General features: G+C 41.5%; 1 pseudogene; it reads right to left on the bottom strand.

The window, feature by feature from the left end:
• Nucleotides 1-23,087: 23,087 nt before the first annotated feature.
• Nucleotides 23,088-24,684, bottom strand: LOC147679708 (actin, cytoplasmic 1 pseudogene; annotated as a pseudogene).
• Between the last annotated feature and the right edge of the window lie 234 nt (nucleotides 24,685-24,918).

The following is a 24,918-nucleotide window of genomic DNA, read 5'->3' as shown; positions in this document are numbered from 1 at the left end:
TAAAAAATTAACACCTAGAAAGAATTTAACTCAGGTGAGAGGGGGGAAACAAACAGATTGAGAATCAGGAGCAGAGGCTTAAGATCACCCCTTCACTCTGGACTTTCTTTATAGTCATGCCCAAGGCCTTGATATTAAGAAAAGAAAGACAAGATGAGGGACAAAAGGTGGTCCAGCGAGAATTGCAGGAGGAGTCCAAGGATTCAGGGATATCCTGCAGGCTATATAATATAAGTGTATGAGGTGACAATAACCCAGCCATCAAACTAGTCAGTTGGAGATCTAATTCAGATTCTAGTTACAGAAATCAGGAGCAGATTCCTGATTTTGGAACTAAATCAGAAAGATATATTGTTGGCTTGTGCCAATTTGGAAAATAATTTTCATGACATAGCAAATAGAACTAATGAGTTGGAAAATTAATTTACGGAGATAACATCTCAGATTGCAACCAATAAGGAAGGAATTAGATTTTTTAAACCAAACGAGGAAGATATGCAAGAGAAGTTAGAGTCTTGAGAAAATAACCAGAGGAGAAATAACCTTCGTCTTTTGAAATTCCAGAAGAGGCAGAAGTAAACAATCTGAAATCATTTGTCACAAGACTGATTAAGTCAGGGACCCAAGTTAAAATCTTAGAACAAGATTTCATTGATGATATCCAGAGTACACAAAAAGGTTAAATCATGACAGAATTAAGCCCAGGAAGATCCTGGTTAATTTTCATACCTATATATAAAAGAGGGTATTCTATTAAAAGCTCAGGAAACAAGTCTCTCAGAGTCAATGATATAAGTTTCAAAATCAGATTGGATTTCTTCCATATTACTGCAAATAAGCAAAGGGAACTAGGGAAAATGTTGGAGCCACAGCACAGCTAAGGTTCCCCGCTTCTCTCTGAGTGATGTACAAGAACAAGATGCATAACTTTAGATGACATGAGGAAGTGGTTGAATTTATAAAGATCATCTCAGAGGCTAACATCAATTGGGGATTAAGGGTTAAAGGGATAGGTATTGCAGTTGGGGAAATCCCCGGGGTTACTTCTGATCTTTCATTTTTCATCTGGTCCTGCATGCCCTCCCTTTTCCCCTGCTGCATTCCCTTTGCACCTTGGGTTTTTAATCTCAATTGGAATAGGCCAATAGGCCTTAGGCCATGTGAAAAAAAGAGCGTTCTCATGGGGGAGGGTCGGGGGCCAGGGTTTTAGGTAGAACTAGGCATAGGGTCACTAGGTGGGGAACATCAGGGATTTAAACAAATACAAATGTCCTCAATAACTAAACATCCCTCTGGAATCTCGGTGGACAATGTTACATTGGTATTAGGGTTAATTTTTATAGCCAGCAGAAAATGTCTGAGGACCAGATCGCTCAGATAAAAATACTATCCTGGAATGTCAATGGCCTGAGAGTGAAAGTAAGAAGAGAAACGCTCTTGCAGTATTTAAAGTATTGTTTATCATATATTATTATCCTACAGGAAACCCATCTAACGAAAGTGAATGTTTGGAATTGTTTGGTTCTAGGAGATGGTTGCAGGGAGTAGCCTGTACCATCCACCACTCCAGTATTAAGGGGCTGGCTGTGCTGATAAAAAAAACCACACTACCATAGAAGAACGCAGAGGAGATAAAGCGAGTAGATGGGTCATTGAACAATTTCAGATGTACCACCAACACTTTAGCTTAGTGGGTTATTTCGGACCGAACATTGATGATGTGGGGCCATTTAGAGAAATTTTGACTAATTTACTAAAGTTCCCTGATCCCGTTATTCTAGCCGTTAGTTGACAGCAGTTCAACCATGAAATAGCTAGGACTATGTGATATATGGAGAGCAAGGATAGGAGCTAGAAAAGGCTTTACATATAATAACAAAAATATAGACATCAATCCAGAATAGGCTTTTTTCTGGTTGATCAGGGATTAAAAGTTTGTTCAGGAACTTACACATGCAGGGGCACACTTGTCAGATCATTCTGCAGTTTAACTAGTTATGACCCTGTCTCTCAAGCAGGTCATAGAAAGTGGACAATGGATTACATCTTGCAGCAGGATGAAGCAGCTATAAAGGCACTTAGGTTAGAGACTGAGGAATTTTTTTAACATCAATCTAGATAGTGCCCCTGTGGGAGTGGTCTGACATACATACAAGGCTTTTTTAAGGGGGGAAAGATTCCAGCATGTTAGCGTTTAAAAAAAGAACCACATCACAGAGATGGGGGAAGTTGGAATTTCCAGATCATGCCTCGAAATGGGAGTTGGTGAGCGTATCGAATGATAATGAGAAAGTCCTACTCTAAGCCTCTCTACAAAAGTTAAAAGCGTAATTGGAGTAGTGGTGGAAGATAGGTTATGGAAGAGATGGGAGGCTAATAGAATATCCAATTTTGAATATGAAACAAAATTGCGGGAAACTGCTTGCCTGGAAAGCTGAGACAGATCAAGTTAGCCTTATGATAAAAGAAGTACAATGTAATAACACTGGGGCATTGCTCACAAAACATTAGGATATCAAGAAAGCGTTTCAGAATTATTTTAAGGATTTATATCAGGAACGGTTTGTGACCACTGAAAAAGAGGTTAAGGCCCGGCTGAAGCAGGACATTCCACTCAGTGACAATGCAAGCACCGTTATCAACAGTATTATAACACCTCGAAAAGTCAAGAGCACAATTTGGTTGGGTAAGATGAGAAACGCAGCATGCCAGGATGGGTTACTAACAGAAATATATTAAAAAAATATGTGAGTCATATAGACCTATATCTCTGCTAAATAGTGATTATAAAATATTTGCTAAAATTCTGGCAGAGAGATTGAATGAAGTAGTGGGGGACCTTCTTCAAGAAGATCAGAAGGTCTTATAAGAGGGAGAGGAATACATGGGCTGACATTCAATTTGATAGGAGCAATTAATTTGGCCACCACATATAAAGTACCCCTAGGAGTAATTGCTCTCGACGCAACAATGGCATTTGATCGGGTAAACTTGGTTTACTTGCAAGCAATGCTAGAATTATATAATTTAGGCAAGAATAGTTTGTAGGGTATCGGCTATGATAAAACGAACACTGTGTGCCAGTGTCTTGGGAAATGGAAATCATACCACACCTTTGAAAATCTCGAGGGGGACCAGGCAGGATAGCCTGCTATCTCTGTTACTGTTCTATCTATATTGAACAATTGGCAACAAAAATCTGAAATGAGGGATTGATACCCACCGCTAGTTATAAGGGTCGGTAGAAGAAGGTTGCCTTGTATGCAAATTACCTTGTGGTATACCCCTTAGATTTACATGTGGCAGTCCTATTAACAGCTTAACCCTGACATTTGGGCAGATTGCAGGTTACTCTGTCAATAATTCTAAAACAGAGGTCGTGGTCTGTAACCTGGAAGAGGACTCTAACTCACTCAAGAAAGAAATTAGATATTTTGACATTACAATCACATAGGATATTAAGGATTTCCCTGAGCTAAACTTCTCCATGGTAGAGGCTAATAACCTGATTCGAGCTGGTCCCACCTTCCACTAACTATACCTGGGAGAATAAATCTGGTTAAAATGTCCATCCTCCCAAAATCCACTTTTTTATTTCATTCCATCTCTAAGAATGAGTGGTTAGCAAATATGCAAGGCAGGATTAGTAGATTCACATAGGCGTCAAAAGGTCTATAGCTTGGAACAAACTACAGAAGAAGTGGATAAAAGAAGTATATCCCTGCCTGATTTACGCTATCATGCCTGAGCCTTTTTATAAACGAATGGTGAGATGCTGCTTTGGGAGCCTGTTGGCTCATATACAGGCAGAATGTTTAGTGCCATGCTGTTGGATATAAGAGTCGGAAATCAGGGATATGTACAAGTTTGGTTATCCAAAATACTACAAAAATGTGTGTCTCAATGTTTTATTGATCATGGCTACATTATGGTATTGGATCAGAAAAGAAACTGAACGTGCCTATTACAACAAGCCAGCATCCATGTGGGATGCACCAGGCTCTCCTGAATGGGCCAAGGATAATCTGGAATTCCCTCTAAAAGTGGCCTGGTGAAGTGGGAACATTTGGTGAAAGAGGGTGAGCTGATTCCTTGGGACAAACTTCAGGAGTTATCTAACAATAAAGTCTCAAAGTTTGAATGTCTCCTAGTAAAAAGTTGGCTCTAGACAGCAGGAGCAGATATCGGAGCATCAAATGATTTAGAGAGCAGCTTAAACTGGGGGTCTTACAAGAATGAAGGAAGGGTTCAGATGGTATCGGTTATTGGTGGACCTATCAGATGGTGTTATTGGACTGCCAAATGAGCATTCGAAAAGTTGTTTGCCGGAGATGTACCTAGATGATTCATGGCAAGTATCTTTTAACACTGTTTACACCACAGTCCATTCAGGTCAATTTAAGAATAAATCAACTTTTTGGCTTTTGTAGGGCATACTGGACCCCTCTAAAGCTATCACAGTTGGAAAATGGAAGAGTGCCAAGATGTGAAAATGTGGCCTAGAAAAGCCAACGATGTCGACATGTTTATGGAGTGTCCAGGGATCCAAAGGTTTTGGTTTGATCTGAGTAGGTGTATGACAACTATTCTAGACACAGCAGTTCAGTTATGCGTATCTCTTATAATGTTTGGGCTGGTAGTTCAATATGAAAGTTTGAGTAAGGACAAAAGAACCATATGTTTTTTATTTAATCCTCCTTGCCCAGAGGGAGATTTGCAAAAAATTGATTAGTAATCTATCACCTATGGTGTTAGACTGGATAAATTCCGTCAAGTATATAATGAAATGAAATGAAATGTAACCAAGTTAGATATTGCAGTACTGTGAAAGAGAAATTAATTTTGGACCCCAGTTTTGAAATGGTTATAGTTAGAGGGGTAGGCATCTGCTGAAACAACCTGTATTAGGCTGAAACAACTTGTATTATGATTATGTCTCTTCCTGGTCTCTACTTCTTTCTTTATGTTTTGTCTCTTCCTGGTCTCTACTTCTTTCTTTATGTTTTGCAAATGGTCTTGAAGGTCATGGCAGTAGGCTAAGAGGAATAACATGGGATTTTAATGCCTTAGGTGTGAATGAACTTCCAAGGCAAGGGCACTCACAGAAGGAGATCTCAGAGGTTTAACCTAAGGTGAATGAGTACTAAATAAAGAAAGAGTCATGTACCCTAGCTGGCAGTACTTTAAATGCATTGAAGATCGTAGAAGATGTGTTGTGCAGAGGAGGAGATTCATAGATGTCAAAGGCGATGCTTTGTTTCCAAAGCCAGGCAACATTGTGGATGTGTTGATGTCAAGAAGCAATGTCGGCTTCTAGGGAAATGTTTTGGTTCTGATTGGCACAATATCCTTGGTGCATTGGTTTCTTGAGTTGCAGCATCAATCACTCACTTCCATGGGCCCTGGACCAGTTTTTGCCTCATTCGGCAGCGTAGGACTCTGCAGGGGAATCTTTTGATATCATCGAGGCTTTAGAAAACAGAAGACAAAACAACAAGCCCTTGGAGAAACTATAGAGTTGCTGGATGTAGAAAGTCAAGTCCAGTCCTCTCACTCACAAGCAAACAGCAGTAGGCCAACACATCAAAGTGGCAGTTCCTCCTTGCAGCACAGCAGCTCTTCTTCCTAGTAGAATGCTCAGTGTTCCAAAGGTGGTTCAAAAACATGGTGTCAGAAGTCCAGTACTTAGACCCATTTCAGCTTTTGATGAAGGAAGACTTCAAAAAAGGTCTTTGTAGTGGGCAAGATCATATCTTTCAATGCTCTGGCTCCAGACTCACTGTAGGAGGGTATGCAGGCCTTTGTGTGGGCACAGGCACTTTCCTGTTCAGATGGATGTGTCAGCTCCTTCCTCTAGCTCAGGAAGACCCATCAGTGTGGGGATTGGCTATGAGGATGTGAGTGGCACAACTCATCTCCCTTTGTGTGTGACTGTCTGAAGGGAATGCAGAAAATCCAGCTGTCACCCAACCCAGATGTGTATTCCAGAGACAGGCAGAAGGCACTGAAGGGTTTAAGTAAGAACATGCCATCTTTCAAAAAGTAATCCAAAAAAGATGCCTATGCCTCCAAGTTATATTAATGCAAACACTAAATGATTGAAGATAAACCATAAGTTTATTAGTTTATCCCGACAAAGCTTTTTGTCACTGAATCAATACGTGAGTTACACCATTTGCTTTATAAAGAGTAGACAAAGAATAACCATCAACTTCATTTCTAGCCGTATGGAGTTCAGTAAAACAGTGTGTGCTAATTTACAGTGAAAGAATTTAAAGCAAAAACATTGCGTTGAATCGTACATACATGGACATAAATAAATCAAAACAATTGAAAAACAGATAAACAATTCACAGTTTGAGAGTTATAAATACAACGAAATATAAGAGCAGGAGTGAATATTTTCAAAAGAACAACTCCTGCCTCATGAACTGGATTCGTGTGTATCACATAATCAAAGAAAGCCCATTTTGTATATGACTAACAAGAGCCATTAGTGTGGAGTCAATGCCGACGCGTTTCAAATCCTGTGAATTATTTACAGGATTCTCATCAGGGCGGTGATTCTAGTCCATGGGAACTTGTGAATATTAGCCCCATGTGGCTTCTATTTTGGCAATAGCGTTTATGGTAGGCGGGTCTGGGCTTAGGTCTTCAGAACCTTTAGTCAGATTGGCCGGTAGAGGAATTACTTTTCAGTGTAAAATCGTTTTTGGATAGTTCAACACGGGCGCGATGTTCGGACCGGTGTTGCTGGGGAACGCTGTCCGTTCGTGAGTCGCCGCGAGGGGCTCTGCTATTACTGCATCCTGAGTTCTACCGGCACACAAAGAGTTTAGTTTAGTTGTCTTTCAAAAAGTGGCATTTTTAGACCTGCAATTTAAATCCCAACTTCACTAAAATACATGTTTTAAATTGTGAGTCTGGGAACACCAAATATACGTTTTCTATTGTTTCCCAATTGAGTGTTACACTTGTAAAGTGCTACAAGACAGCTCCAATATACCCTACGGGAGAGGCAGACCTTGGAGTAGTGAAATACTAATTTAAAAGTATTTCACTACCAGGACATGTAAAACGGAACAGTACCTGTCCTACTTTTTAGGTACATGTCACCCAGCCCATGGGCTGTCCAGGGCCTATTTTATGGGTGACCTGTGTGTCATAAAAAGGAAGGTTTTGGCCTGATGAGTATGTTACCTTCTCTGGTCGAAATGGCAGTTTAAAACTGCATTACCAGGCTCTGCATTGGCAAGCTTCAGCCATGTTTAATTAATGTGCTAGTCAGGGGGGTGGCACTGTCTGTGCTGCAGGTCCAATAGTAGCATTTGAAGTACAGGTCCTAAGCACATGTAGTGCACTGCACTAGGTACTTATAAATATGATATGTCAAACATGGAGACACAAAATGCCATCACATTTTAGACATTGATCATATGAGCTTCTACACTGGTCAGCAGTGAAAAAGTGACAGAGTACAAAAGTCTGTAAAAATGAAACTCATTACACAATCAAAAACAGGAGGTCATAAGGCAAAAAGTCAGGGGAAATCGTGCCAAAAAATGCAAGGCCTAACACTGACATTCAGGCAGAAGCATGCAGACCACCCTGCTCAAGTAGAAAGATAGCCCTTGTCATCAAGTTTGTTGTAAAATACTTTAAACAATTACATGGGCTGTCCCCATTCTCCCTCATTGGAACACAGTAGGCAGCTGTTATATGCATTGAGGGCCCGATTTATCAAGCGTTTTCCCGTTCGCAAACGGGCTGATTCTCTGAATTGGCTAATTTGCGGAAAGGATAAAGCCTTTTGGGATGTATCATCCCAAAAGGCAATTGCAAAGTAGGGAATCACAATTTTTGCAATTACCTATTTTGCGAATGCATTTAGAGAATTACAATTTGCGATTCTCTAAATGCAATGCCGGAAGCGCTTGTTAAATTGCGATCCTGCTCTAAGGAATCGCAATTTACCACTAAATTCAAGTTGGGTTGTTGGTAAATTGCAAATTCTTAGAAGAATGCACAATTTAGCATTTTTCTAAGTGCCATGTGGTGCACATACATGCCCCACATCTGCACACATGCATATTTTAGGGGCGCAACAGGGTGTCCTTTTGGCACCCTTGAAATAGCATGCGCAATTTGCGAGTACCAATTGGGTACTCACAAATTGCGCATGCTATTCCTATTCATTTCTATTGGCCTCTTGGCCCATAGAAATAAATGGGAAGCCATTCCTTACTTGAATGGGAAGCCATTCCTTATTTGCGACTCGCAATTTGTGCCAGCATGAATCAGCTTCTACCTTTCCTGGATGATCTAAGTGATCCAGTTTTACCATGGTACAAATGGATGAATATGTATCATTCATATTTAAAAGTGATAAGAGAAAAAAAGCTCTCCTCAGTTTGCAAACAACACATACTGGTACATAATTTGGGTATACTGGACTGTATATTATATGAGGACTTTTCCAAACCTATTTCTAATAAACCTGATGAAGATGTGGAAGAGGAAGATGTTTTTCAGATTGCACAAAAGGAGTCGGAAAGTTTCTTCAAAGAGAAAATTAATGTAGGACTTGAGAACCATAAGTTTCTTTAACAGCGCACTAGACAAAAGTGAAAAGGTTGCTACTTATATTGCAGCGTTAGGAGGTTTGCTGCTACTTGTGAGTTTGGGCCTCACTCAATAGATACCAATTAGTCAATTGCACTAATGACTCTAAAATTCCGGAAAAACTCTTGGCCCACAATCCTAATTTAGCATAAGGCTATTGACAGTGTGAGGTGTATAGAGTATGGATATTCACAAAATTTTACCAGGGACAAAATGTTTGGTTTGTTATATGAGTGAAGGTCTCATTGATTCCAGTAAGATGGTAGTCGGGGATAGAGGTTTAGTTGTAATGTAGATGTGGGGGGAAAAGTATATAAATCTACTGAATGAATAACACAATGAAAACCTGGCATTTATCCCAACTTTCCCACCCAACCAAATTGTGTGATCCTAAGCACTTGCTTTATTTTACTTTCTCTATTTTTTCTTCATTATCAAATGTAAAAGGATCTCAAAATACATGCCTTCAGGATGTTTTCTTTATAAAGCCTACTCATATGTTTAATAAACTATATTGTTTACGTATAAGAGGAAACCAGACCACGAAAAGATGTCATATAACACCTAATCACCTCTGAGTTCACATTGTCAGGGGGGCTAAGAATGAATGTTTCCCAATTTATGTTTCAGAACTATCAATACACGGATACAATCTGCTGTACTAAGGTGTAGTGCTTCAGGATGTTAACCAAATAAATTTTTTACATTTTTAAGAGAGTTTGGGCTTGGAATGGAATGGAAAGATTTTTATATAGCGCATGGCTAACCGGGAGCATTGCAGCGCTGTGGAGGTTACTATAGTAGGGAAGGACTTCTACGGGAAAAGCAAGGGATTTAGTTGTTTTTGGAAAAATAGAAGATTAGATTCTCTGTGCAGATGTAGGGGCAGGCTGTTCCATAATTTTGAGGCTATTTATGAGAAACCCAGTCCGCCACTTCTGGTGTTCTTAATCCTAGGTACCACCGCTAGGTGCAGTCATCTGAGCGAAGACTTCTGTTAGACTTGTAGGGGCAAATCATGGTTTTAATAATAGGAGGGCCCTTCCCTCCTTAAGACTTATAGCCAACGGAAAGGGCTTTAAAATTGATTCTTTCCTGCACCGGAAGCCAGTGGAGAGAACTAAGTGCTGGCTTTGCCAAGCAACCAGGGCCTTACTGACTACCGGGCGTTTTGGAATTCTGCCGATCTGGGGGCTTATTTCACTGCGCTGGGGGCTGATTTCGTTCATGGAGACCTGCGTGTACTTCGAAATAATTTAAGCAAAACGAATTTCGTTCAATACACGCAGGTCCCCATCAACAAAATTAGCCCCCAGCTCAGCAGCATTCCATAAAGTCCGGTAGCCAGCTCAGCCCTGCCAGCAACGATTATGGAGTCTAATAAGCAGTATTACAGCAGAGATTTGTACAATCTGCAGTTTCGTGATGGCTGCCTTTGGGGCACCCAGGGAAAAGGCGTGGCCATAGTCTATCCTAGAGAGGAAGAGCGCCTGAACCAGCGTTTTTTTTTGCTTGGTCAGGTAGGAGGGGCAGCACTTTGCGTGTCATTCTTAACATGCCATCACATGAAGCAGCAGTTTTCCTGGTTTGGACTTTAAAAGAAAGGTCTTGATCCAGCCAGACACCCAGGCTTTTTATCTCAGCTTTTTGGGTAGGTACCGGGCCCATAGAAGATGGCCACATGCTGTTAGATTTAAAGTTTAGCGGCGGGTTGCCAAGCAGCAAGTGCTCCGTTTTATCACCATTGAGTTTTAAGTGTGACAGACTCATCCACTTAGTAACTTACTTAAGGCAGGCGTGGAGATCAGAGGGCACATGGTTGGCCTGGGTCAGTGCCACAACCAACTGTGTGTCATCGGCATATGTAACTAAATCAATCCCAAAGCAGGAAATAATAACTGCCAGGTCAGACATATAGACATTGAAAAGTGTTGGGCTCAGGGATGAGCCCTGTGGGACTCCACACCTAAGGGGGATGGGTTTAGAAAGGATGTCATCTTCAAAAGCCTGGAAGCACCTGTCATCCAGAAAGGAGTGGAGCCACGATAGAGCCTTGCCAGACACTCCTAATCTCCTAAGACGTTGGGCCAGAATACGGTGGTTCACAGTATCGAAGGCTGTGCTTAAATCGAGGTGTATTATGGCTTCCATACCTCCAGAGTCGAGGATATTTCTTCTCTTCCTCCACTACCGCTAGTAAGGCTATCTCAGTGCCTAGGCGAGGACGGAAGCCCGTTTGAGAGGAATGGAGCAGATTATTGGACTCAAGAAGCGTGGAAAGTGTCTAATTGACATGTTTCTCAGCAATTTTGCTGATTACTGGGAGGAGCGAGATGGGGTGGTAATTGCCCAGATCTGCAGGGTCTACGTTAGTTTTTTTAGCAAAGCTTTTCCCCTTGCCCTTTTCCATTCCGGGGTGACTATACCTAAAGAGAGGGAGGCAATGATCAGGCTGGTCATAATGGGGGCAGCTGTAGATGCTACCAGTATCAAGATTTTGAGTGGTGCAGGGTCCAATGGTGACCCCTACTTAACAGAAGATAAGGTGGCTAGAAATTACTCCTGGGTCATCGGAATAATGCTCTCCATAAGGTGTGTCTTTTCATGCTGGCCAGCAGCAATCAGCTCAAGTATATCATTATTTTGTTGTGGGAGATGCTTGAGAATGTTATGAACTTTGGTGGCAAAGTATTCCGCAAGCTCATTACAGCAGTATCCGGAAGGATCAGGAGCTGCAGGAGGATCAGGGACTTTGAGAGGTTTTTTGGCAATGAGAAAGGTCTCTCTAGCGGAGTTGGCTGCTGTTGTGATGCTTTCCTCATAGTAAGCAGCATGGGCTCGTTTTATTGCAGCCTTGTATATTCCAATGGCTGCCTATATTCCAGTTTCTTAACATGTGAGAAATCTTTCATCCACGTCCTCTCCAGTTTTTTGCATTGCTGTTTTAAAATGCGCAGCTCAGGGGAGAACCATGCAGAACCCACTTTCTTCTTTATTAATTTTGTATGGAACACTGTATTCAGTGACTCTTCAATGCAGTAGGTAAAGTTCTGATGGTCCATGACTGGATTACGTTCCACATTTGGTTTGGAGTTTTCCATTTCCTGTGTCCACTCTTCTACCGAGAGTTTGGGCCAGGGACTAATGAGAATTCGAGTTGACTGGGTATGCAGGACGGGGGTCGGTGGGGCCAAAACAAACGGAATTATAAAATGGTCCGACCATGGAATAGGGATGGGAGCTTCCCTTTTAGTTCCGTCCGTTTCGAAAAAATCGGATGGTTTCCTTTAATATGAGTTGCTTGGTAGACCGTCTAGTGAAATTGACATGCCATCAGGTCTTGAACCAGTTATTTCACCGAAGATGCTTAGGGTTCATCAAAGTGAAGGTTAAAATCTCCCCAGAGAGTAAAATTAGCCGAGAAGCTAGCCAACGTTTCCAGCAGAGATTTACCAAATTGGCCCATTGACCCAGGTGGACGGTAGATCAGTATGCCTGAGAATGACAGTGAGGGAGCAAATACTTTTGAAAAAAGCACATTCTCTCAGTCTAATAGTAGACACTCTCTTAGTCTACAGATCAAATAGTCTTTATAGATAAAGGCAATGCCACCACCTACCCCTGTTGTTCTGTCTTTCCTCTGGATAAGGTATCCGGGAGGGAGTGATTGCACAATGTCCGGCTCTGAGCTGGTGGTGAGCCAGGTCTCCGTAGGAAACAGAGCCTCGGTACCAGAATCTATTAACACATAATACGTAGTTTGTAGGAGGGGCCTACTGAGAGTAAGGAGAGATCTTGCAGGGTGAGTCTGAAGCTACAGTGTGAGCATCTGTCCTGGAGCTTCTCCAGGGCGATGGTAGGAGCACACTTGGGGCCTGGGGCTCTGTTTAACTGCTTCACCAATGAACTTGGGTAGCAGAGTCTTTAAGGGAGCACAGAGCCAGAGGTTCTGGCCCCAGTTGGGCGCGGACGGGCACAGACGGGCTTTCCTTAGGCACGCCAGCGACATGCCCGCTGCGCGCGTCCACTGCGCACAGTCACGCCATCTGGCGTATTTATCTCTTAGCTGTGCGACGTGCTTAGCCACTAGAACGCTGACCCACTGCCTACACAGCATGAGCCCTAATTATTCAGCATTTACCTAGCGTCCCACCACCGGAGCATGAAACACAGCTCCTCTGTAAGTACCCCAGTTAGAAACAGAGTTTAAAAAAGATAAAATGATAGCAGCAATATTTTAAAAATTAAGTCACCAGAAATTGAGTGGCGCTCCTATACAAGAGGGCAGAACCGATGAGCGGTCGCGCCACCTGGATTACGACAGCACCGGCAAAGCTGTGCTTGGTCCGCCTGCCAGATTACGAGTTCAACACATGTCTGACAGGCTTTTCTTGCCTGAAAATGGGCAGCGCAATAGAAACACAACAGCAATTCCACCATTGCATGGACTGTGAAGTCCATGCTGTGCTAGAACTTGTGGTGCATGCAAACAGGGGGGAGTTACATGTTGTCTCCCCTTGAATGCATTTCTATGGCGGCATGGCATGGACCCCCTTTGTTTCCTTACCGCCAGCCTTTTCATGGCGGGCCCACCGCCATCAAAAGGCTGGTGGTAGGGAAGCTCCAAAAATGATCGGCAGAACACAACAGTCCTGCCTTGCATATTGCAAAACCCTGTCCGCTGCAACACTGCCAGAGAACAGCGGATCCCTGGTGCAGCTGGCGCAACTGTGGAGGTCCGAATGACTGCATCAGAACGCGGTGGCCGTATGATCGCCACTGTTGTGCCACCTCGAGTCTGGTGGAAATTTGCTTCCTTATCATATTTTTACACTTTTTATGCATGTTTACAGAATATTGACTTAAAATCTGACCCAACCATTAAAGAGGACTTTAAATTGCGAATTGCAATTCCTTAGGAACCAAACATGACCTTTCAATCTGCACTCAAACAAAGGTTATTATTTAATAAATGTGTTATCCTATGGGAGAGGTAGGCCTCACAGGAGTGAAAAACAAATTTAGGAGTTTTATACTACCAGGACATGTACAAGTTAAAAGTACATGTCCACTTGTTTAAATCAATGCACCCGCCCTATGGACTGCTTAGAGCCTTCCCTAGGAAGGTTGTATATGTATGTGAAAATGAACTGTCAGGCCTGGTAAAAGGTTCATTTTGCCAGGTGAAAATGGCAGTTTAAAACTGCACACAGGATGTAAGGGCAGGCATGAGACATGTTTAAAAGGGTACCTATGTGGGTGGCACAATACGGACTGCAGGCCTACTAGTAGCATTTAATTTGCAGGCTCCGTGTACAGGTTTTACCATTTTACTAGGTACTAATAAGTAAATAAAATGTACCTATAGCGTATAAGCCAATTTTACCATGTTTCAAGGCCTGAGCACAAACACTTTAGCACTGGTTCTAGAGCCAATAAAAATGAATTTCATCAAGTATGAGGGAAGAGGGAAAAATGTTTGAGGGAAGACCACCCTAAAGCAGATATGTCTAACAGTATATATTTCTGCATTAACCTTTTTCGGCATTATTGTGCATTTTGTTTAATTTATTTTGTTTTAGTTTAATGAAGAGGGATGTGTTATATGTTGTGTCTCTTGTTTTTACCCTTTTCTTACTAGGCTTCTTCCATTACTCTCAAAGTAACTCACCTTTGCAATCTTTCTCTTGAGCAGAACTTGAATGTTGACATTCTCTTCAGTGTCCTGTTAAGTGAGAATGAAGGTATGCTATATCCTATATATTCAATAAAGTACTGTATCTATATTATCATTAAAGTTGGAGGATTACCTCTCCACTCGTCATCATTCTTCATCATCCTTTTGGCACAAGGTGACAGCCTGTGTCAACAATTTAATAGAGGAGGTCCATACCTTGGTACAAAATGGCAAGATGAAAGTTGGTGGGTGAAGGAGATGTTCTCCAGGTGGAGAACCGCAGCCTTAAGGCCCAATGGCGCAGGGTACGCCTAAATCCCCGGGATTCACCTGCCTTGTCAAAACAGAGACACAGACTCTTCGTCTGGCGTAGAAGATGGTATTTATTAGCTGCAGCTAGTACAGTGGTCTTAGAAGTCGTCAATACAACAAGGTTCAAAAGAGACTGCCACTTAACTCCGTGAAATGACATGTAGTCCGGACGGGGATTAATCAGCTCAGACAGGAATTAGTGTACTCGGCCAGACCCTGACACTCGTTAGTAAACATAGGCGAGGAAGCCACCTGACACGCAAAGCAGAAACAAAAAAACATTGCGTTCGCCAAGCTGCCTGAGTGAGGGCAACACAAAATGGCGGTGATCTCAAAATGGAGGCTGAGCACGAACGAATTCGTAATTTACAGAACCTCACAGAATTCAGCTGGCTGAAGTTCTGCCTAGTGGGCCAACTAGATCCCGTCTCTGTCTCATTTCCCCTTGAGAAAACTGCCCTCTCCGCAATGAACTCCCCATCTGATTTATGGATTGCTTACATCTTACAACACAAATATGGTACCAAGAAAGACCCTGTTTGCTCTCTCTTTCTCTCTATCTCTTTCTTTCTCTCACTAAAAAACAAACATTCTATCACTCACCCATACCTGTCCTTTATTTATACCTGCATTGTTTGACAAACATCAAAAATATACTATTCTGAAATCCCCTATAACACACCCCCTATTAATTACTATATTTTATAATGTGTCTTTTTTTAATAATCCTTCCGAACAGCAACTTTTTTAAGTCAATCGGTAGCTTCAACTGGTGAAGGAGTCGTTGCAAGATTGCCAGGACAACACACAGGGCACGTCTTTTAACACCACTCATCGACACACATTGGTGTGTCCTTTTCCTAACATGCTCACTAACGCAATATATTCTAGTGCTATCACTGCCTGAGTTAGGTCCTAACACTATATTTGACAATTTTTTTTTGAATGGCTTTTAATTGAGGTCAAATGTAATTTTGACATTTATACTCTTAGCCTATTATGTACTCAGATTTTTTATTTAAAAAAATGTAAGCTCTTTGTTGTTGTCAATTCCACCACTTGCCACAATGACTACTGGTGAATAGCAGTGCACCATAACCAAGAATGGCACAACACAGCAGACAAACAGAAAGCTAAATTACTGCTCTTTTGCATTTGGATCTAGATTGGGGCCTGATGTAGAGTTTGAAGTCCAGGCCATCGTTTTTCCATCAAGAAGGAACTGATTCATCCTTCAGGCTGATGGAATACTCTCTGCAGTATTTAAAGTTCCGACTGACGGTCCATAGTCTTTCCTGAGAAAGTGGGGTCCATTAGATTATTCTCAATACTCTGTCGTCAGTTTGCCAGCCCGCCTCTGACAGAGAAAACTCTGTCAATGTTGGTATGATGTGCATCTGTCTGCCATATTTACAGTTGTTTGCAGTCAGAGTGGGACGGGGACATTTAAACTGAGTACAGCAGTGTCAGACTTATTTTCAATGCAGAGCTACAAGAATACAAAAATCTCTTAAATACATACATTTATTAAATCCAAATCAAATGTTATATATGCAAATGTATCTATCCTTCTTATATGGGAATTATAATAATTCATCAGTATATCATGATGTAACAAATACACATAAAGAAAGAATTTGCAAATTGATACATACCAACCCTTTCCTCCCTTGAAGTATAACCCTACAACTCCATCATTCACACACATTCAATCAGATTGAACCAATTACAAAGAAACTCAGCATCACCAAAGTCAGAAAATTAAGGTAGACACAAGCAATGTTTTCATCGTCCATCGTTTTTCTATCTTTTGAAGCATATCTTCACAATTTCACTTTGGTTGATACAATTCGGTAAACATAAATACCCAACTATATATACAATCAAATCTTTCGTGTGTCTAAAATAGCAATATTCTAATACTTTATGCTCGTCAGTCCACATTTTGGTGCCAACATACACTGACACACAGAGATGTACTTTAGCCTTCACCCAAGGCTTAGGGCGCAGGAGTGGGGGTGTAGTACTATGGTGTAGTACCTTTCCATCACATAGTCATGCATTAACATTGAAATAAAAATGAACACATATGAATTTATCTACCATTTAACGTCATAAAACTATGTTGTGTCTTGGCCACAAGAACAGTCTGAAATATTGGCACAAAAAGTATATGTCTAGGCTTATTTTTTACAGTATATACAATTCAATTGGTGTGAAAGGTAACAGATATCACATCCACCCCAAAAAAATAACACATCATGAACGTAGGGTAAGATGCACTGAATTATTGTCAGTGTGATGCCAAACAAACACATAAAAAGATATGTCATTCTCCATCATTTTTGGTTGTTAGCAATTGTACATATATAAACATTGATATATTTGTTAATTGCTGTAGATTGTAATGTGATAGAATGGGTCCATGAGGGCCACAGTGTCCATTGTCAAAAAAGTACAAGGAGCTTTGGTGGTTGGCCCACTACACCTCACGTTCAAGTCTAGAAAAAATTCCCTTTGGAGTATTTTCATAGCATTCCAATCATGCACTCACACCACAAGTTCCACTCAAGACACACAGGGTCGATTTTTTCAGTTGCCAGAAAGTCAAATGTAAATACAATATTTAAAGAATTTATATGTTTGATTTTTATTAATATTAGGTTGGTTCAAAGAAACATATGTACCATTTATCATTAAAAACAAGACATAGTTATACACATTAAAAACTACACAGATAAAAAGCACAATTAATAATCATAAAAAATGAACACATTAGTATGAATTGATATTTGCATCGGTTCTACTCAAGGAGTTAATTGACTGGGCTTATGAAAACCCTTTAATTCCACCGAACCAATCAAGTTTTGTACAAGGTCAATGTACAACAACAAATGTGTTGGCGGCATCTAAGGCGATTACGGCCCAGGGTTTGATCTTACTGTGGCCCGGTCTATGTTACCAATGAGTAGCTGCGTCTGTTCCTGAATATAACGTCCATTAATGAACCCCTTTTGATAGGAATTGACCAATACAGGGGCCAATTTTGCCAGTCTCCCGGGTAATATGCCCATGAAGATTTTATAGTCAGCATTCAGCAGGGAGATCGGACGATAAAAGTCGTCTCCCAGAGGGTCTTTCTCAGGTTTGGGTATTAGAACAATAATTGCTTCCCTCCATGAACTGGGGATTTGCCCTGTTGGGTTATATATTGACTGAAATAAAGTCCCCAATGCTGGAGTTACCTTGTCCGACAGAAGCTTATATACCTCGTTTGGGAGCGCATCCAAACTGGATGCTTTCTTCTTTTTAGATATCTTTATTTGAGTTTTTATCTCCTCCAACGAGATCGCTGAGTCCAGGAGGTCTTTACCAGCATGCGTTAGGGAAAATAGGGATTTAGTGCTCAGCCATGCCTGTATTTTGATGTTTTCAGGGGCTCTGGTTCTCCTTATACAGGTCTGTAAATAGGGAGAGAAGGCAGTCCTGTATGTCCTCTATATCAGTGGATTTATCTCCGCTGTTATTTATTACTGGCTAGCTAATGTTGCTTTAGAGAGGTCAGTTCTAGCTTTCCATGCTAGCAAGGCACTAGCCTTCTCGACATACTCATAGTTACCCATATTCTTATTTAGCCATTGAGCCTTACATTTCTCATCTAGCTTCCCTCTTAAATCTTGCCTAGCTAGCTCTAGATCCTCCTGTGCTTTACCCATCCTTTCAGGCAGCCCTCCTATTGTCAAGAGAAACTCTGCTTCTAACTTCTTAACCTTTTTCTCTCTCAATTTTAACTCCCGGCCTTCAGCTTGATTTTTAGAGTATATAAGACCATGGACCCGACCCCTAAGGTTAACCTTAAAGCCGTCCCAGACAACCTCCATAGACGTTGAGCCTATGTTGATATAAAAAAACTCTAAGGAGGGTGCTTTGATGCCCCGAATATTATCTGGGTCAGTCAACTTTCCCCTATTGAATGTCCATCTAGTTTGAGTGGAGCTTGTTATTTTTTTGTGTGGAAACAAAACGGGGGCACGATCAGAGAGGTGACTTGAGAGAATAGAAACGGCAGACGTTTTAGCCAGGAGATCTCTGCTCACTAACATATAGTCAATCCTGGAAAAATGGTGGTATCTTTTACTATAAAACGTAAAACCAGCTACATCTCCCATCTTGCCCCTCTAAGCATCTACCAACTCTAGGTCGTGTACCAAATTCTTCATCGCATGCCAAATTCGAGGTGCCCCTATATAATGACCTTGATTTGACCTATTCTCGAGGGGATCTAAGAGGACATTGAAGTCCCCCCCCATGATCATTGGAGGATTCTCCAAGATTAGCTTTGAGTAAAGTTTAGAGATATATGATGAGTCGTCCATGTTTGGGTCATAAAAAGAAGCAAAGATTAAGTCGGTGTCCCCAAGGTCCAAATGCGCAACGATCCACCTCCCGGTTGGGTCTGTCTGCGCTTGAATTTCACCTTAGATGCCGCCAAGGCATTTAATAGGGTCTGTTGGACCTATCTCTGGGAGGTTTTGGAAGTAATGGGCTTCGGCCCTGTGTTTATACATACCTTGAGACAATGCTACCAGGGAACGTCAGCAATAATTCTGATTAACGGGTCGCTTACTTCCAGTTTTGAAATTCAGAGGGGAACTAGGCAGGGGTGCCCTATTTCCCCCTGTTGTTTGACCTATACATAGAGCCGTTGGCCCAGGCTATTAGGCTAGATGAACTAATCCCTCCTTTCAAATCTCAGCAGTACTCATCAAAAATAGCACTATATGCGGACAATATTATCCTCAATGCCAGCAATCCAGAAGTAACAATACCACGGGTCGAGTTCCTCCTGGGGAATTTGGTCTAATTTCAGGATATCTAGCCAACTCCTCCAAGACGGAGGTAATGTGCTGGAATATTGAGCTGTTGAGGGGGCACATCAGTACAGAGTTTAAATATCTCTGCATTACTATAGTTAAAGAGCTTGAGAAGATTGTCTCTCTAAATCTACAAAAGTCACTAAAGAACTAGACCGTCTGTTCGCAAGGTGGAAGAATCTCCCCCTACCTATATAATTTAGTAAAAATGACTATTCTCCCCAAGTTGACTTATATCTTCAATTCTGTCCCCCTGATGTTTCCCCAACAGGGTATTTCGAAAATCCAAAGTAAGATCGGGAGTTTTGTATGGGGAGACAACGGAGTGAGGCTGTCATGGAAGAAACTGAGGCGGAGGTTAGTCAAAGGCAGGGTAGCCCTCCCAGATATCAGCTGTTATCTGGTAGCATTTCAATTTAAAGCTACCCAGATGCTTTTGACAGAACCTGCGGCTTTAGCCTGGGGGATATTGCTTAGTGAACTGGCAAAGAATGAAAATGGGGGTAGTGCAGAGGGGTTTTGCTATAAATTTGGGTCACCTAAATTTTTTAAAAGAGTGCACCTGAAGGTCCTCAAAAATGCATTAGGAATCTGGTTTAAAGTAAGGACTAGTTGTGGGATAGGTTACTATTCTGATCATGCCACTGTCTGGGACTCTCCAGGGCCTCCTCTCTGTCTTAAAGACGAATTGGCTGCACCTATTAAGAGAGCTGGAGTCTCTATTTGGTCGGATTTGGGAGAAGCGAATGGTATCCACTCATGGGAAATGCTGAGAGCCAGGATAGGCCCGGCATATCTAAATTTAAGTTTTTACAACTAAAATCCTGGTTCGAGGCGGATATTAGGGGTTTAAGGGGAGATTGGGATATAGAGCCTCTATTTACATCGGCCCAACAGTTGAAGAAAGAAGTTTCAATTTGGTATAGAAAGCTGGTTGAAGCAGACGATCAGGATATCCCAACAGAGGTTTCTGCGTGGAATCAATCCCCCTTTGAATCTGTAATAGGAGATCTTTTAGAACATTCCCTAAAACTTCTTTATAAATTTACAAAATCAGCTAGTTTAAAGAAGAATCACTTTTTTATGACTTATCTTATTTATTATACCCCAGCTAAAATAGCAAAATTTGCCCCAATCCCGAGCCGAAATGTCACAGATGTATGGCCCCTAAAGCTAACGACATCCATATTTTTTTGGACTGTCCAGAGCTGGGTCCATTCTGGAAAGGGATTGGCGCTATTTGTGCAGGATTTTTGATGCAAACATTGTGGTTAATGGGTCTTTAGTTTTCTTCGCTAATGATGGTTCCTCAATAATGGACCTGGCACCGAATGATAGAGGATTATTGCTATGTCTTATCCTGCTGGCGCGTAGAGAAATATGTATGAAATGGAAAGACCCAAGCTCCCCAAGAGCGGAAGATTGGCTTAAATCTGCATTTGCCATGGCCCGCCTCAACCTTGTTGGCCCTAGCAACACCTTAACTAGTCTCTGGCAACCCCTTATTAATATGGGTCGAGATCTGAGACTGTTTGATAACCATGCGGAAAGGTTCCTAGGATTACACCTTAACTCCAGTGTAAGGAGTTGGTCGGGAGACCTAAGCAAGTGCAGTTAGCCGGAGGGAGCCCAGATCCATAATAACAGCTGTAACACTCTTCAATATGCTTATAGGTGAGATGAGGAAAAAAAAAACAACAAATGTTTTAACACTGGGAATTCTGATAGAAAAATATAAAACAAAAATACAGCCATTATATCTCTGGTTCGTTGATTTTAAAGCTGCCTTTGACTGCGTTAATAGGCAGATTTTGTGGAGGAAACTGGATTGGTATGGCATTAGCTCCAGCCTTTTAAATGCAATACAATTGTTATACACTGATACTGGGACAAGAGTCCGGCTAGGGAATGGCTCAAAGCTTTCGAGGAAAATTAAAACAACTCAAGGCCTAAAGCAAGGGTGTGTTTTAGCTCCTTCTTTATTTAATCTATTCTTATTAGACATTACCCTTGCAATGAACAATGAGTTAGCAGACTCACCAAAGCTGGCTGAGAAACAAATATCTTATTATGCGCTGATGAGATCGTCCAGCTAAGCCGAACAAGGATAGGGCTGCAGTGATTAATAAACAAAACATCAATGTATTCAATTGAGAACAAAATGACCATAAATGAAACAAAAACAAAAGTAATGAAAGTCAGTACCAAGAAAAGGAAGGGCAGTCAATACAAATGGTACCACCAAAAGCGGGAGCTAGAAAAAGTTCAATGGTATAAATATCTTAGGATACTCTTTGACAACAAAAGATCGTTTTAATGCCATAAAATGGAGATGAAGAAAAGAGCCAAAAGTCTACAAGGGGCTTTTCGCCTACTTTATAGCCCCTTGGGAGGCCCAACTTATACCCCATTAATAAAAGTAATAAAAGCGAAATTGCTCCAGAGCCTTATATATGGAGATGAAATACTCCGTGGTTTAGTTTCTTCATTACTAATTAATGCTATTACAAATACATTTAAACATCTGTTTCGGCTTCCACTTAATGTATCACCTGATCAGATAAGGCTGGAATTTGGCTTTTGTAATCAACATTATGCAAGAATGGGTCAGTACGTTAAAACCTGGAGGCAAATCATAACTAAAATCAATAACCCAATGTGCAAATTTTTGTGGAAAGAAATGCAACAAAATAAAAAATTGTCCTTCTATAAATATCTGCAAAAAGCTCTTAAAGAATTGTCAATTGCTGAGATCTGGGGTCTTTAACAGATGTATGACGTTACAACGCATACTTTTACCACGCATACCATTACAACGCGGTATTTACAATGAATACCGTTACAACGCATAGCGCTTAGAGGTGCTGGATAGTGGTAAGTATAATTTTATATTCCAACTCCAGTCCCCGTGGACACTAGGGAAGGTGTTGGATATAAAATTATACTTATTCCCTATCCTAGAGCGCCCCCCAGCGCAATGCGTTGTAATGGTATGCGTGGTAATGCCTGCGTTGTAATGGTAGTGCGTTGTAAAAACTTTGTTGTAACAGTTGTATACCATCTTGAACAGTACAAAGTTTTAAGAAAATAATTAACAAATCAGTTAAGCATTTGTCTCTTTTAAAAGACAAAGAACTGTTTATTAAGAGATCCCACGCATGGATGTTGGCCCAACTATATTTAGAAATACCATGGTCTGTACAAACCAAAAACACTTTTATGAAAGCACGATTTGGCAACTTACCTGGCTTAAAACATGTAGTCCCCTGGTTGAGACCATCTAAGCCGATTATGTGCAAACTATGCAACCTATGGGACGAAAGTATTTTGCATTTTGTTTGTATATGTACTGTAATGATGGCGGAAAGAAAACGATATTTGAAAAACTGCTTCATTGACAGAGGTGTTCGTACCTGCAGACATGCCATGGTAGTTTGTTTTAGACCAAAGTATATTAAAATCAACGCCAATTTTACTAAAAATATATATACATATTTTTTTTTCCTTTAACATGTGCACTTTATTTGAATGTCTTCAATTAAGTGTACAGGTAAGCCCTCCCTCCCCACATAATGGCACGTCATCTTACTGATGTCAGAAGAAAGTTTGTAAACCTTCAAACAGCTAATTGGGGATTGTCCATCTGGACTAGAGGAACAAAATTGAAGATACGGACCAAGTGTTTTAAGGCGAAAGATACAAAAGACTTGTTGGGTAACATAACTGCACATACAAGCAATACTATCACCAATATATGATTCCCGTACACGCCCCATGGAACTGGGCAGCCTTCACAGAGGCAAGTAACGTCCTGTAACAATGCATTTGAACAATTTGGAATGACAAAGTACAATCAAGTCCTCCATGCGTTGTAGAACATGGGAATGTTTGCTCCACATTACTGCCATCTTCCTTTGTTCCAGTTTTCAATCCTGAGTCAAGCGCCAAAAACAAAGTAAAAAGCCATGCCTCGTCTTGGTTCTTTTTTGCGAAGTTACATTTGTCAAGCTGTATTGAGCTACAGTCATTTAGAAGCATTTACGGTGGACAATTGAAGGTCCAGATTCATCGTACTCCTACTTGCTGATCCACATCCGCTGGAAGGTGGACAGGAAGGCCAGGATGGAGCCACCAATCCAGACAGAGTACTTGCGCTCAGGTGGGGCAATTATCTTAATTTTTATTGTGCTTGGTGCTAGAGCTGTGATTTCCTTCTGAATTCTGTCTGCAATACCGGGGTACATGGTGGTACCACCAGACAACACTGTGTTGGCATACAAGTCTTTTCGGATATCAACATCACACTTCATGATCGAGTTGTAAGTGGTTTCATGAATACCACAAGATTCCATACCAAGGAAGGACGGCTGGAAGAGAGCCTCCGGGCACCTGAATCTCTCATTGCCAATGGTGATCACCTGACCGTCAGGCAATTCATAACTCTTTTCCAGGGAGGATGAAGACGCAGCAGTTGCCATTTCCTGCTCAAAGTCCAGGGCAACATAATAGAGTTTCTCCTTGATGTCACGCACAATTTCTCTTTCGGCTGTAGTTGTGAAGCTGTAGCCTCTCTCTGTCAGGATCTTCATAAGGTAGTCTGTCAGGTCACGACCAGCCAAGTCAAGAAGCAGAATGGCGTGAGGCAGGGTATAACCTTCATAGATGGGCACACTCTGGGTGACACCATCACCAGAATCCATCAAAATACCAGTGGTACGACCAGAGGCATACAGGGACAGCACAGCCTGGATAGCCACATACATGGCTGGGGTGTTGAAGGTCTCAAACATGATCTGTGTCATCTTTCCTCTGTTGGCCTTGGGGTTGAGTGGAGCTTCAGTTAGAAGTACAGGATGTTCCTCTGGGGCAACACGGAGCTCGTTGTAGAAGGTGTGATGCCAGATCTTTCCCATATCATCCCAATTGGTGACAATACCGTGTTCAATGGGGTACTTCAGGGTCAGGATACCACGCTTGCTCTGAGCTTCATCACCAACGTAGCTGTCTTTCTGGCCCATGCTAACCATCACACCCTGATGTCTTGGGCGCCCCACGATGGATGGAAAGACAGCACGTGGACCATCATCTCCATCGAAGCCGGCCTTGCACATACCGGATCCATTGTCAACAACGAGTGCGGCAATATCATCCTCCATTTTGATCTTAAGGTGAGGGGTTCCGGGGAGATGAGCGACAGGTCCTTAGGCACGTGAGTGGTGAGGAAGCTCAGAGCGACTGCAATTTTGTTTTATTACATTTTTAATACTTGTTAAAAAGAAGTTGGATAAATGTGAGTTGCCCACAGGAAATCCGGAAGTCTAAAATAATTAAGGACAAAATGTAGGACTATTTTTATGATATCACATAAAAATTATAGAAATATTAAGGTATACTATTTATAGTAAGTCCTGGAAAGATGACGATCTGACGTAA

Source organism: Lissotriton vulgaris, chromosome 11 (genome assembly GCF_964263255.1).
Source record: "Lissotriton vulgaris chromosome 11, aLisVul1.2, whole genome shotgun sequence".
In the NCBI taxonomy this organism is placed as follows: Eukaryota; Metazoa; Chordata; class Amphibia; order Caudata; family Salamandridae; genus Lissotriton; species Lissotriton vulgaris.
The sequence above is the reverse complement of the archived record's forward strand: the minus strand, read 5'-3'. Positions and strand labels throughout refer to the sequence as shown.